The sequence below is a fragment of the Petaurus breviceps genome, unplaced genomic scaffold (assembly GCF_028583685.1).
Source record: "Petaurus breviceps papuanus isolate PSGF00001 unplaced genomic scaffold, PetGlider_PUasm1.0 90822, whole genome shotgun sequence".
Classification (NCBI taxonomy): domain Eukaryota; kingdom Metazoa; phylum Chordata; class Mammalia; order Diprotodontia; family Petauridae; genus Petaurus; species Petaurus breviceps.
Window position 1 is genome coordinate 11,264,063 of NW_027187351.1, and position 16,071 is coordinate 11,280,133.

General features: G+C 38.4%; 1 protein-coding gene and 1 pseudogene across 1 annotated transcript in view; one reads left to right on the forward strand and one right to left on the reverse strand.

The window, feature by feature from the left end:
* BEND6 (BEN domain containing 6) overlaps positions 1–16,071 on the forward strand; it is a 94,018-nt gene that overhangs the window by 34,527 nt on the left and 43,420 nt on the right. The gene's annotated exons all lie outside the window — the stretch shown is intronic.
* LOC138148033 (ribosome maturation protein SBDS pseudogene) lies at positions 4,006–5,653 on the reverse strand (annotated as a pseudogene).

The window sequence follows — 16,071 nt, forward strand, 5'->3', positions numbered from 1 at the left end:
AGAAAGAAAGAAAGAAAGAAAGAAAGAAAGAAAGAAAGAAAGAAAGAAAGAAAGAAAGAAAGAAAGAAAGAAAGAGAAAGAAAGAAAGAAAGAGAAAGAAACTTGCATCCTGTGATCAGCCTGTCCCCATTTTATATCTGTACAGTCATCTTGGTCCAGTCCCTATCTTTTGTTGTTATTGTTTGGTCATGTGCAACTCTTCATGACCCTGTAAACCACTCTTTCCATGGAGTTTTCTTGGCAGGATACTGGAGGGATTTACCATTTCCTTCTCTAGTGGATTAGAGCAAACAGATATCAAGTGACTTGCTGAGGTTCACACAGCTAGTAAGTGTTTGGTTTGAACATGGGTCTTCCTTCCACTAAGCCACCTGGCTGCCTCCCTATTTTGTGCATTCCACAAAACACAGGTCATCTTGGAACATGGTTTTCATTTGCACAGTTATCTCCATATTGCAAAAGTCCTTAGCTCACACACCACCCCCCCTTCACCTTCTCTGCAGTATCCTCATAGATCCATCAGAAATCCACATTTAACTTTTCCCAGCATATACCCATCAGAAAATAATTAATAAGAAAAAGAGAAGGCTGAGGCAGCTAGATGGCACAGTGAATAGAGCACCAGCTCTGAAGTCGAGAGGACCTGAGTTCAAATCCAGCCTCAGACACTTAACACTTACTAGCCATTGGGTGAGTCACTTAACCTCAATTGCCCTGCCTTCCCCCCTCCAAAAAGAAAAAAGAAAATAAAAAGAGAAGGCATTTATGCAGCAATTTAAGATTCATTCAGTAATTCATATACATTATCTCATTTGATCCTTACAACAACCCTATGAGTTATTACAAGTATTCCTAGCAGCCAGCACAGTAGGTATTAGATGCTTTATAAATGCTTTTTGATTGATTGATTTTACAGATGAGTAAACTGGGGCTGAGATTGTCTCATGGTCACCCAGCTAGTTTGTGTATGAAGCAAAATTCAAATTTGGAGTCTCTTCAGATTCCCACTATACAATACAGGGGAAAGGAGAAACCTGAGAAAATGCCTTAGTTGTTACCTAGAGTAATAATAGGACAACTCACTCTCAAAGATTTCTCCCATGACAGTGGCCCTCATGCCTCCTGGCAGCATTGCAACTTTTATACACTTCCTGGCTTTTACTCCTGCACTCATGCCATCATTCCAAGTCCCTCATTGGTTCCTGCTGCTATCAGCTGTGAACACAGAATCACAGAATTTCAGAGCTAGGAGGAACTTCAGAGGCCATCTAAATTGAGCTATGTATGAACAAGAATCCCCAGGTAATAAAGTTGGATGATCAAATAATAACCAAATTGACCTGACAAGTCTCATTCACCTTTTAGTGATGGTTCAGGATCAGGACTAAAAGATCAGGTCCATTAAATCATTCATGTCAGAAGGGTCCGAAGGTACCTCCATCACCTGATGAATCATTAGATCAATGGACCAGGGACCACCCATAGTAGGAATCTATCTTGTAAGTTTATAGCCTTGCAAAGACACAAACCTTTCACCAGACCTACATTAGAACCTACATTGTAATCATAGCTGTAGGACTTTGACACTCCCTGGATGCAAACAGGCTCCTGAGAGTCTTTGTTCAATAAATAGTGCAGGGAATGTAAATTAGAGTACAGGGTAAAAGTGCCTTTGCTTAAAATCAAAAATCACAATACAGATTATTCTCCCTGAACTTCTACAATTACCTGGTCTTCTCTGCCTTTATTGACCTTCATCTTCCTGGAATCTACTTGTCTCTATGGACTAACAGTACTAGCCTATGTTTCTGTAATGTCGCTAATTTTCTTCACCTTGAACTTGGTCAACTTTATCCAACCTGAAGTGCTGTCCCTACCCATTACATTTCTCCCATTTCTTTGAATTCCAAGTACCTCCTTACCTTGATCTGCAGTATTTGACATATTCACCACTAGGTGGCAGTAAGTCAACAGATCAAAACAGCAATCCAGACTTGGTAGAGGCAGAATATTCCTTATGACTGTAGATAGAGACAGTCAGCAAGGAGTGAAACTTAAAATGCAAAGATCTGGAAGTGCTGACAAAAATTTTTTTAAATGAAATTAAATTTTATTTGTGTACTTAACAAATGCCAAAAAAGAGGAAGATTTCCACATAACAAAGTAAAGCCAAAATAGATGACTTTACAATAACAAACCATGAATCTCTTCTGCATACAGCTTATTTAAAAAAAAAATACAATAAATTCTACATATTACTTTCAAAGCTGTCCTGCTTGTCTTTATTTCCTTCGTATCTTCCTGATGTTCCCTTCTATACATTTTGTTTTAAAAGCTTCAATGACCCTTTATTCTGTCTTCTTTTTTCTGGCAACATTATCACTAGCCCCTCTCTCCTACCCAAATCTCCACCCCCTCCACTGTTGAAAAAAAAAAGAAAAACAAAAGTTTTGTAGCAAATAAGCATAGTCAAGCAAGAAAAAATCTACATGTTGGCCATTTCCAAAAAGGCATGTCTTATTCTTTAGCTCAAGTTCATCACCTAAACAAGCTTATTTCATCACTCATCCTCTGGAGATGTTTGATTCATCATTGAAATAATCAGATTTCTTAAGTCTTTCAAAATTGTTTTCTTTCTTTCTTTTTTCTTTTTGGAGGGGGAAAGGCCAGGCAATTGGGGTTAAGTGACTTGCCCAAGGTCACAAGGCTAGTAAATGTTAAGTGTCTGAGGCCAGATTTGAACTCAGGTCCTTCTGACTCCAGGGCCAGTGCTCTACTCACTGCACCACTAGCTGCTCCCCCAAAATTGTTTTCACAACAATGTTGTTGTTATTACATAAATTGTTCTGGTTTTGCTCACTTCACTCTACATCAGTTCAGATAAATCTTCCAAGGTTTCTCTAAAACTATTCCTTTTATTATTTTTTACAGTGCAATAATATTCCATTACATTCATATACCATAGTTTGTTCAGTCATTTCCCAGATGATAAACACCTTCTTCGTTTCCAGATCTTTACTACAACAAAAGGAGCTCTTAAAAATACATGCACATACACACACACACACACACACACACACACACACACACTTGGTATATGCCTAGAAGTGATATCACTGGGTCAAAGGATATGTACAATTTAGTGACTTTTGGGGTATACTTCCAAATTGCTTTGCAGAATGGCTATATTAATTCATAACCATACTAAGAGTGAGTGTATTAGTGTGCCTATCCTAATACCATCCTTTCAATAATTGTCATTTTCCTTTTTCTCACTTTGACAAAAGCTTTTTACAACTGAAATGAAGTTTATAGGAAAAAGATATATTATCCCAGCAGGTAAACTATGCCTCTCAGCCTGAAGGAGGCAACCAAGTGCTATTCCCCTTGTGTGATCCTCTGAAATGACTGAATAATGTTTGTGTTTTAAAATCAATTTCTTTTTTTTTAAATTATTTTTAGGTAATCAGGGTTAAGTGACTTGCCCAGGGTCAAACAGCTGGTGTCTGAGGTCAGATGTGAACCCAGGTCCTCCTGACTCCAGGGCTCATACTCTATCCACTGTGCCACCCAACTAGTGCCCCTAAATCATTTGTTTGTTTTTAACAAAAGCCAAATGAAAAATACTTGTTTTTATTTTATATTTTGCTTTTTGGAGGGGGAAGGTAAGGCAATTGGGGTTAAGTGACTTGCCCAAGGTCACATGGCTAGTTTTGCCTTAAATCTTTGAGGCCAGATTTGAACTCAGGTCCTCCTGAATCCAGAGCTGGTGCTCTATTCACTCTGACATCTAGTTGCCCCAATACTTGTTTTTACTGCCAAATTGAAGGAGCATTAAGGAAGGAAAATTCAAGCACACTAAAACTTTGTCAAAAATCAAGTTGGAAGTCAGAAATAGGACTGAGGCAAGCTCAAGAACAGGGAACAAAGCATTTTTGGGAAAAAAATGAATTTTAATAGGCCTATGATTTCTTTTTTGTAGGAAGCTACCTAATACCAATGTAGTTGTTTTTTTTTAATTTGGATATTTGTATTAAGTAATTAAACTTTCTTTTACAAATCCAAAAGGCATGTTATTTCTCAGTCTTACATCACACAGAATGTAAAACTGACAAAAATGGGAATACTGCTTAGAAACACACAGATCATTGTTTAATAAAAATAATAGAGGTTTTATTTGTAACATATAACTTCATTCGTATTAACATATATTATAAATTTTAAAAATTATCATGAATGACTTTTTTTAAACCAAGGTAGTCTTTTACATTTTGGCAGCATGTTTACTAAACGAGAATACTGATGGACAGTCAGTAACTATGTATGTATATTTACACACACACACACAGCACTCTAAAAGCAGTGTCAGTTGGGAAGTCACAACACCCAGCTTAATATTAGACCAAATTAAAATCACTCAAATTCTGTCATTTAGAAATGTTGCAGGCTTACATCTTTCTGCACACATTCCATTTCTGTGAAGGGATGTTTCTAAAGCATGAATTTTTAGTGTAAACTTTGAGACAACTTTCATGGATGTAAAGTTAACAAAGAATGAACACTGTCAAAAATTAAGGTGACAGAGAGCCCAGATGCCCAGGCAGAATGCAAAACAGGAAGAGGTTGACCCTGGTTCTTTTGATATTAGTAGCCCAACCTGACAGCCAGGATGCATTTATCCCACATTAGGATTTTTATACTGTATTCTGTATATAAGCGACTTATTTAATTACCACACATACTAGAATGAAAACCTCAAATTAAGCAGTCTAAGCAAGTATTTGGCAGGAAAAAAAAAAAACACAGAAGTTAACAGTGCTGAAGGAAGTGAGAACACCTTTTAGTGTTGTATTTATCAATAAAGAGACAGGGAAAAACTTTCATTCAAATTTCTCATCTCCTTCTTCCACATCTTTCAAGCTGAGAACTTCCAAAGAACCTTTTCCTTTTGTCTCCTTCTGTATCAATTTCTCTAAAGCAGCTGGGGTCAATTAGACACACGATTTCTAACTGGTCACCGAAGTCTTCACTTTCTATCACCTTGATCAATGGTTTCAGTTTTTCTCTTAGCTTTTCCCCCTCCCTCACAGGTAGAATGAATGGAAGCCTCATGTGGGCCCGCTCAATCTTCATATTCTCCTTCAACAGTTTTATTCCTTCCAAGGCCTGCTGCTTTGTACTCTTGTTGGGTTTGACTGAATAGTGGATGTCCTTCATTGCTCTTTCAATGAGGATGACAGTGTACGGTCTCTTAGTTTCAGGATTTACACATTTATCTGCTACAATTGTTGCAATGTCTCTAAACATCTGCTCCAGCTGTGTGTCGCTCTTTATCTGACACCTGCACTTCTTTCGTTAGAATCTGCTTACAGATTTCAGTCTGGTCATCCGTTCCAAAAGCACTGATAAGATCTTCCTTTTTAGCAACCTGGCCTTTGGAAACATTTGCAAACACGGAATGGGTCTGCAAAACTTCATCAAGATCTTTTCCCACGCCGCTGCGCCAGCCCACGACCTTGTTCTTGTAGCAAGCGATCTCAAAGCGCTTCCCCCCGCGTTTCATGCGCACCACGGCCACGTTCGTCAGGCAGATCTGGTTGGTGGGCGTGAAGATCGACATTGTGGTGCCCGGGCCAGCTAACGGCCGGGGACCGTTGAGCTGGGCGGCGCAGTCCCAGGGAAGGCTCGAAGTCTGAGCCGCAGCCGCTCCCACAACAACCCCCGCCAGGCGTCCACCAATGTAGTTTTTATGAGCACTGCTACTCAGTCTTGGAGAGCTGCCTGAAGCACCGTGAAGTTAAGGGACTTGTCCACACAGCCATAGCCTTTAATGTGGGAGGTAGGACTTGAACCTAGGTCTTCTTAATCTTCCAGCTAGCTCTTTATCCATTATACCACATTGCCTCTCTTTTTATTGTGATTGAAATAGAACGCTGGAGGAGCAGTGCAAGAGAGTAAAGTGGAGAAGGAATGAACTTTTGAGCTGCACAGCTTTTTTTTAATAGCGGGCTCATGAATTCCAGGCATATTCTCTTTTATCGCTAAATGAGATTGACTTAAGGGAAGTTGGAAGCCAGACAATGATCAGATGCTCCTACTTGAACTTGACTCTTGGACCTAGTCTTCTGCTTTGTCCAAATGCTACCCAACCCCTGACACTGTACTACCTGAAGCAGGGAAGACAAGGTAAATTCTTCCACTGCCTTACATTTATGTGATTCTATAATTGTATAGATAGTCAATTATATTTGAATGTCCTAAATTTATTGCAAAGCATTTCTGAGACATCTTCAATATCCAAGTGGGTTTTTGATTCCTCCTCCAGTGCAGATAAGACCTACCCATGCCTTCTTATCTTGTGCAATATTTGACTGTGTTCTCCCATAAGTCTTTCAAGGAGCAGTTCAGTAGGCTGGAGGACTTTCTATAGCAGTTTTTACATTTTGTGGGTATGAATGAAACACTTAAGCTCTGCATCTATTATTCCTTGTTCTTAATATATGGCCCCCTTCTTTCCCCACATATAGTCTCGTATTTTTTTTTCTAACCTCTTCACATAGATCATTTGGATATATGCTACAGCTTACTTGCACCACTCCAATTCTTCCTGTGTTTCTCCACTATTGATCCCATTCTTCATCCTCTAAACCCTCTACCCTCATCAACCCTGCACTGCCTATGTTGTTGTTTGTTGTTTACTTGTTTCAGTCATGTCTGATTCTTCATGACCCTATTTGGTGTATTTTTGGTAAAAAAAACACTGGGATGGTTTGCCATTTCCTTCTCAAGCTCATTTTTATAGATGTGGAAATAGAGGCAAACATAGTTAAGTGATTTGCCCAGAGTCACACAGCTAGTAAGTGTCTGAGGAAGATTTGAACTCAGGAAGATGAATCTTCCTGATTCCAGGCCCAATAGTCTACCCACTTATCACCTAGCAACCTATACCCTTCTCCATTTCCCATCTTGATCCCTTGCTAACCCAGTTCAACTCTACACTAAACTCTTTTCTCAAGTACTTTGTGTTTTTATCCTGTCAAGAAACTTGCCCTTAGATTACCCTGCAGAACCCACTGCCTTCACACCTGCTCACATGCTGCAGAATAAAACCAGAGAAAATCATGAAACTATTCTGAGTCCACTACAAATGTATGTTACATAATCTTAACTGGGTCCTCACTGCAGGAAGACAGTCCTTTTATACCTCCCTATCCAATTCACCACAGCAGCTTTTCCAAACCTTTTTCTCAAACCTATTTCTCAAATGTTCCATGGTTTCGCCATTCCTCATCCCCCAGCTAAAAGTCTTGCGTCCCAGGGGCGGCCAGGTAGCACAGCAAGTAAGAGCACCGGCTCCAGTGTTGAGAAGACCTGGAGATCGAATCCCGGGCTCAGACACTTAGCACGCACCCAGAAACACCTGGCCATGTAACCTTGAGCAAGTTACTTAACCCCAATTTCTTAGGGGTGGCCAGGTGGCTCAGCGAGTAAGAGCACCAGCTCTAGTGTCGGGATGACCTGGATCAAATCCAGGCTCAGATACTCAGCACCACACCCAGAAATAACTGTAACCTTGAGCAAGTTACTTAACCCCGATTGCTTTAAAAAAAAAAAAGTCTTGTGTCCCATTTCACTGAAAAAATTGAAGTCATTGATCAAGTGTTTTGTCTTCCCCCCCTTCCTTATCTCATAAAACTCAGATGCCTACCTGCCCCGAACACACACACTATCTTTCCCTCTACCTATGTCTCACATGTAGAGATCTTTCTCTCCAAGGTAAACCCTTCTACATGTACCCTTGATCTCATTCCATCTTGTCTTCTCTAGCACATTGACACCTCTATTATCCCTAATTTCTCTCTCCTTACATTCCATTAAAATCTGTTGTCAAATCCTGTCAATTCTACCCTTAGATCATCCCTCATATATTCCCCTTTCCAACTCTGACAGTGCCATCTTCCTAATGCAAACCCTTCATCACCTCTCACCTGAACTATTGTCATTACTGGTCAGCTCCCTTCCTCAAGTTACTCCCAGTCCAATCCTTCCTATATGATCTTCCTATGTGATCTAATTAAAGTACAAGTCTGACCATATTACCTACCCCTCATTCGATAAACTCCTGTGGCTCTCTATTACTTTCAAGATAAGATATAAAATCTTCTGGCATAGCTTGCATTTTCATACTTTTCCAGTCCTTTTCCATACCTTCCCTCCCTGGTAGGTATTGTCTTTCTTAACCAACCCTGCTCCCTAATCCCCTTGTTTCCCTATTGAGTTTGATGTATTTCTACATCAAACTATTTGTGGTTCTGTCTATATTCAACCCTCCTTTGTCCATCTGAAATGAGTGAGATCCATCTGGTGGTCACTTCCCCCCTCCCCAAGTTTATATATTGTTCTTTAATATTCCAATTATGAGAAGTGGTAATGAAGAAGTTACCCACTAAGAGGGTTAGGGTTGCTCTGTAGACCCCAAAATACCAACACACCGGGTCCTGCCAAATGAATTTGACTCATCTTTTTTAGCCAAAGAAAAGTAAATTTTATTAAAAGTTCACTTGCATTAGACACAGAGTAAGTCTGTGCTAGGTCGTTCTATGGCGCTCTCACTCTTCCATGGCACTCTCACTATTCTATGGCATTCTATGGCGCTTTCACACCACATGGTGTGAGATGGGGTCTTATATACAGAAGGTTGTGGGAGGAATCTAGGGGTGGTCTAGAGGAGGATATTGGGGGGGGGTCTTCAGGAGGAGTTAATGAGGTCAATGAGTGATTAAGGGTGGGAGGTAGTTGGAGGCTACAGACAATGGTGGGCTAGGCCAGTTCAAGGGTGTATTGATATTTTGTTAGGCTCAAGGGTGGGAAGTAGATGAACAATGGAGGGCTAGGCTACTAACTAGGCTAGTAGTTAGCAGTCAGTAACTAGGCTAGAGTTCTGGGCCCAGCCACAATGTGAGGCTTATTGCTTCATGCAATGCCTCATCTTGACAATTTAATCAAGAGTCCAAGGGAGGCTCCCAGAGCCTGTACCTCAAGGACTCAAAGAGAGCTCAAGGGGGCTCCCAGAGCCCATACCTCATCAGTAAGTTCTACCCCAGTTTCTTTATTATCATATTCTTTTGCTCACCCTTCTCTTTCCCCTCTTCATACCCTCAGAATAGAATAAATCCACTCCCAGGTCCTCTATTTTTTTCTTATTTGACTCCCTCAATACCCTTTGAAGACTTTAAATTTCTGAAGCTTTTTACCTATTTCTTTTCTTTCTATTAGAATGTTAACATTTCCTTGTAATTGCTCAAATAAATTTACCTTTCTAAGTCTTTTTATTCTTTTATTTTTCAAAGTTCCTATTCAGTTCTGTTGTTTTTATCAGAAATGCTTGAAAGTCTTCTGTTCCATTAAAGATCTATTTTTTTTTCCTGTAGACTATTATTCACCCTTTAGAATAAGTTATTCTTGGTTGTAATTCTGTATCTTTTGCCTTTTGGAATATTATATTTCAAGATCTCCTTTCATATGTAGTAGTAGTAGTAGAAGCTACTATATCTGGTATCATCCTGATTGTGATTCCTTGGTACTTTTTCTAGATACCATAATTTTTCTTTGACATAGGAACTCTGCATTTTGGCTATGATGTTCCTGTGACTTAGCTTTTGGGAGTTTCTTTCAGTAGGAGATGAGTACATTCTGTCTTTACTTTGCCTTCTGGTCCAAATAGATCTGAGCAATTTTTATTTATGCTTTCTTGAAATATAGTATCCACAAATTTTTTAATCATAATTTTCAGGGAGTCTAAAGTTAAATTCTTTCTCCTTGTCCTTTTTACCAGGTGAATTGTTTTTACATCAGATAACTTGCATTTTCTTGTTTTTTTTCAGTTTTTTAATTTTGTTCAGTATTTCTTGCTATCTCATAAAGTCATTAATTTCTGTTTAATCAATTCTAATTTTCAAGTCGTCTTCCAATTCTTCCATACAGAGCTTTTATTTCATTTTTTAATCTCTTGCTTCATTTCTTTTAGCCATTCATGTATTTTAGCTTTCAATCTAAATGGAATTTTATATGTCAGTAACCACCCACAATAAAGTTTTGTTTTACAAGAATTTAATTTTTTCTAAAATGTAGCTAGTATTAAGTTAATGTCATTTGGGCTTATATGTGTTTTTGCTGCTTATCTAGTACCTATCTAGTTTACTAACCTGAAGAATAATTAATTTATTTTTATTTCTTCTGCTCACCATATAACTGGTTACTTCCTTTTGTCTTTTCTCATAGGCACTCTGGTTTCAATGGACAAGAAAAAGAACAAATTTGAGTTAAAATATTTTCATAGGGATCACATTTTCATTTTAAAGGCAGAGTAAGTGGTAAATAGTTACCAAGATACTTTCAAAACTATGGTTATATTTAGATTTTAATACTATAAAAATTTATACTCTATACATAAGCTGATTATGGTAATAATAACAGCTCCCATGTATACAGCCCTTTAAGCTTTCTTCTTATCAACAATCCTTTGAGGCAGGAAGTAAAAATATTATTTTCCCTATTTTACTGTTGAAGAGGATTACTCCAGAGAGAATAAAAGACATGACCAAAGTCACACAGCTAATAAGTAATAGAACCAGGGTTACATTGAGATCTGTCCTGACTCTATATTCGGTTTTCTTTCTGATATACCAACCTTATCTCAGTTTTAATTATTTAGCAACATTGTCTATCCAGATCAAAACAGAGATATAAGAAGTAAAGCAAAAAGTCTCTGAACCATTAAATGGATGCCACACAGTTCATACACTGAAGCTCAAATTTCTTATTTACAAAAGAGTTCTTCAGGTTTTCACTCAAAGACATGATAACTGCTAATCTGACAGAGAAGAGGCAGAAGAACTATAAAAAAAACACAAGAATTTAAGAAGCACAGAAGTCTTGAGCTATGTTGCATATCCACAAATATGCCAACAGTCCTTGAAAGCATTATTTTATAACAATAGAGTATAAAAATTAACTTTCCTAATGACTACCACAAGGCTGAAGGGGTAAAATCTAACCTCTCCAGAAACCCTGGTTGTTCAGAATTGATCTTCACTGAAGGGGTCCCAATAACCAAAGTTCTATTATTTATCAAATTACATCTGAGATGTAGAAAAAAAATAAACAAGTGATCAAAGAAATATAAACTAGCTCTTCAAAATTATTGGATTCTGACATAATTGAAGCTCTTTTCTTAATTCACCCCTATAGGTAAGTTTAAAGTATCGAAATTTAAGTTTATCCATCATCATATCTCTGAGAGTTTTTCATAACAGACCCACAAACACCACACTCTCTCCTGCCTTTTTCCATCACATTTTATCTTAAAATTTTTGTAGGTGGGAAATGAGCTTAGCCCAAAGTTGAAACAAAGTGTATGATTGAACTAAACAGAATTTGGGAAAGTACATAGCATTTTCAGTGATCCCAATATGCTTACTGCCTTAAAAGTCTTAGAGAATATTATATGTATATGTGCATATATATAGAATAAAGAATATTACAGACTAGAGAATATGATGTGTATATATATTTACATACACACATATAATATTCTATCCTTGATAATATAGGGCTATAAATAATGAAATAGCACAATCTAGAAAAAATTTGGCATGTCAGGTAACCCAAAGAGTATTGGTTGTTGCTTATTAGCTGGCATAAGAGACTTCATTAAGGATATGAATAGCCAGAAAGGGAGATGAATCTGTCAGTGTGTAAAGAGTGGGAGATAATACTTGAATAGCTAGAATGCTACCTTCAAAAATACTCTTGAAATACTAAAAGATCCAACAGAAGACCTCCAACACACTGGCTGAATCCCTTACTAAGGACATTTCAGAACATAAGAACATGGATAATAATTAAAAAGGATAGGAAGGAATGACAGGATTTGATCTGTACCAGAAAGGAAGAACCTGTACTGATGAAATCCTAAATCCATCTAAACACAAATCATAGACTTTAACAAAGTTAAGTTTAAGTTAATTTCCTCATTTCTAACTTGGTTGTACTACCTTGGAACTTCTCTCACTCATTTCTCCACCAAGCTCCAGAAAGTTCATTATTGGGATAATCCCATCATCCCAAGACCTTGTATAGTCATTACCACCATCTGCCTTTCTGATTGAAGGGTGGGACCATGAACTCCAAACCTCCATTTAAAAGGGCTCAGCTCAGACATTTTGTTTCTCATCTGGCTTTACTACCTTGCGATGTCATTGATTGATTTCTCCATCATGCCTCTGAGTTGAGTACCTTCCTTCTGCCCCCTCACCCACTTTACAGTTTGTGTTTTGTCTTCCCCTATCAGATTGTAAACTCCTTGAGGGCAGGAATGATCTTTCTTTTTTCATATTTGTATCCCCAGTACTTATCCCAGTACCTTACACAGGGTAGGTACTTAATTAGTGTTTATTCCCTTCCCACTTTTCTTCCTCTGAGGCCCAAATCAGGTACGACTTTCCTTCATCTCCCAGGTGAAAGTAATGTTCCCTTTCAAAGTTTTCCCAGAATATTTGACCTGGAGCTCCCCTTTGCCCCATCACAGTCTGCCTTATACTATGCTTACTTGTTGCCATGTATATTATAAGAACTTTGAAGGCAAAGACTATACCATTTTTCACTTTTGTATCTCTAACACCTTGCACACTTTTACATAATAAATGCTTCGTAACTGTACTCAAATTATATGGGAGCCCCAGAACCCATTTCCATAGTGTCCTTCCCCCTATTCTGTGTGTCTCAGTGACTTCACTCCTGATTTCCCTCCTCTTCCTCTCCACCTGCTAGTATGGCATTCTTGATCTACTTTCACCAACCCCTATCTCACTCCAGAGTTTTAAGTCCCATTTCACCAACTGCCAGTTAGATATTTTGAACTGGATGACATCTCAAAATGAACATGACCAAAAGAGAACTTATTATCCCCCCCCAAACCCATCTCTCTTCCAAATATCCCTTTTGCTGTCAAACAACGGCCATCATTTTAGTCACCTAAGTTCACAACCTTAATATCGTCTCTCAACACTCACTCCATCACCTCACATATCAAATCAGTTGTCATATCTTATCATTTGTATCCCCTCACTACCTTCATATATGACCCTTTCTCTCAATTTATATAAGACCACCTTAAATTCAAGTTTCTATCATCTGTAGCTTAGACTATTGCAAGGCTTATATTTGGTTTCCATGCCTCATTTCTCCCCAATCCATTTTCTTAAAGTGCATTCCTGACCATGTCTCACATCAGCTTTCTTGCCAATTCAAAAAATTTCAGTAGCTGTCCTTCATACTTGAAATGTTTTTCCTTTTCCCTTTTGGAATCCCTGGTTTTCTTAAAAACTCATCTCAACCACCACTTTCTAAAAGGAGCTTTTCTTGACTCACCTTCCCCAGCTGTTAGTGCCCTCCCTCCCAAAATTACTTTGTATTCATTCTGTATATAGTCTATACAAATTTATATATGTATATATCTCACATTAGAATGAAAGCTCCTTGAGGCAGGTTCTTTTATGTTTTTATTCCTACAGAGTGAGACATAAGACACACTTAGTAAATGCTTCCTTAGTAAATGCTTAGTAAATTTATCAATTGACACCAGAGCTTCTGCCCTGTCTAATTTTTCTGCATTTGGAGCTGGTACTTGTGGTTAAAGGACCAAGAAAAGAGAACAGCTTATAGTACTATAGATTAAATGCTCAGGTAAATAGTAATGGGATGGGAAAGGACTAAGAGGGCATATGGGGAGCTGTACTAGTGGAAGGGATGAATGGGTAAAATCCTTTCCTAAACTCTGGTTTCTGCAAGTTATAAGGCTGTGTATTACTCCTGAATTGTTGGATTAGCTTGAAAGAAAGTTGTATTTGCAAACTTTAACCAGATTATAGCATTTTTTTTTTTGCTTACCCCATCAGTAAAACTTGAAAAGATTTCTAGGTTTTCTCCACCCGCCCCCCCATTACTCTCTATGCTGATTTACATCTCTTAGGCTGACTCACAGTCCTACATCCTAATCTAAGTAATGAATAAAGTCTGGCAACATCAATGGAACATTTTGAAATATTCTCATTCTCTTTTAATCAGGATATTGCTGTAACCATTTAGAAACTGAAGATGAGCTTTATGCCATTTGAAAAAAAAAAGTTGGACAGCTACATAATTGATTAAACTCCTGATTTTTTTTTAACAACTCAAGAACAGATAGAACAATTGCAATGGAAATCAGGCAGGCTGGCAGCAGATAGTAAACAAACACTTATTAGACACCTACTGAGTCCCAGCACTCCTTTGGCTTTATTGAAATGCTGAAGTAACTGGATGAAAAGATGCTTCATCATAGAACACAAACTGGGCTATAGCTGGTGTATCATGGAGACAGCTAGAACCCAAGTAGATTGCTAAAACTTCTGTGAGCATTTACACCTCAGAAATTGGTAAATGCTATAAATCAGGGTTTGATTTGTTGTTTTGTTGATTGTCTAGACTCTAGACATCAGACTGATGAAGAAAATGTTAATAATTCCTATTAAACTTAAAAGTGTCATGTGCACATTTTCCCTCCTGGAGAGAACTGGCTGTTAAACATTAAACCAGCATTCCCCTAGATATGAGGCAGACAATATCTCGCTTTTGGTCTTGTATTATTACAAGGTATAGTGGATGACAGATAGCCTTGAAGGCTAGAAAATTGGGTTGAGGTATTGTATCTGACACATGCTGGCTGATCAGTGCCTGCAAGAAACACTTGAAGACTGTAAGTTGCAGAATAATAATTATAATAATATCAACTTTAATTTAAAAGAAAACAGCTAGTATAGCAAAATGAGAACTTTAATCAGGGCAGATGAGTTGCAGCTTGGGGCAAATAAATACTGGGCTACCCTAGGAGGGGGCTGGGAACAGCATTTATATGGGCTACTAAGGCAGAGAAAATGGCTGGGCTGCAGGTGGGAAGAGTTAGGCATCTCACAGTTTTACAAAGTAAGCTGTTTTGTACAACACGCAAAAGTCCTTAAAGAAAGCTTGGGAATCTCCAGAGAGGAGAATTTGGGAGATCTACAAAATGATAGGAGGCTGCAAGTGGAATTGGAAGGAAGGCCTGGTAGTTGGTGGGGCCTGGGAGTGGAGATAAAGTTTGCTTCAGTTCTTAATAAACTGATAATATTTATATGGCTTGCAACACATCAGGCTCTGCGCTAAGCACTACAATTGTTATCTCATTTGATGCTCACTATAACCCTGGGAGGTAAATACTATTATTATCCAGGGAGGCTAGGTGGCACACTGAATGGAGCACCGGCCCTGGAGTCAGGAGGACCTGAATTCAAATCTAGACTCAGACACTTAACACTTACTAGCCACGTGACCTTGGGTAAGTCACTTAACCCTAATTGTCCTGCCCTCCCCCCCTCAAAAAAATACTATTATTATCCACATTTCACAAATGAGGAAACTGAGACAAACAAGGGTTAGGTCACTTATCCAGGCTTGCCATAGCTAGTGTCTAAGACCAGACTTAAACTTAGGTTTTCTTGACTCCAAATCTGCTCTCCATCCAGTGTGCCACCTAGCTGCCCCCACAACACTCCCCTCCTACCAGCAGAAATGGTGTAAATGCACAACTTACAGTTTTAAAGAGTTTCATCAGGAATTCTCTGTACCAATGAAATCACAAGTCCAGTCCCATCCTATCCCATTCCTAGTGCTTACCACAGTCCCTGGCACATAGACAGTACTTGATAAACACTTGCTGATTTATTGATTGATCATTCAACTTGATCAAGATTTTAATTTCTTCAATCAAACTGCTCATAAGATTGCAAATTATAATGGTGATTTTTTTTAGGAGATGGACACAAACTCATTCCAATCAGTAATCTGAAAAGGCTGATATTACACAAAGGTCAACTAAGAACTGACCTTGGCAGAACTCCTGTTGAGCAGAACTCCACTTCCCTTCCCCTAATTGATCTGTAATCAGGCATTTCTGCACAACTCCACCCTTCCCTCCCCTAATTGATCCATGGG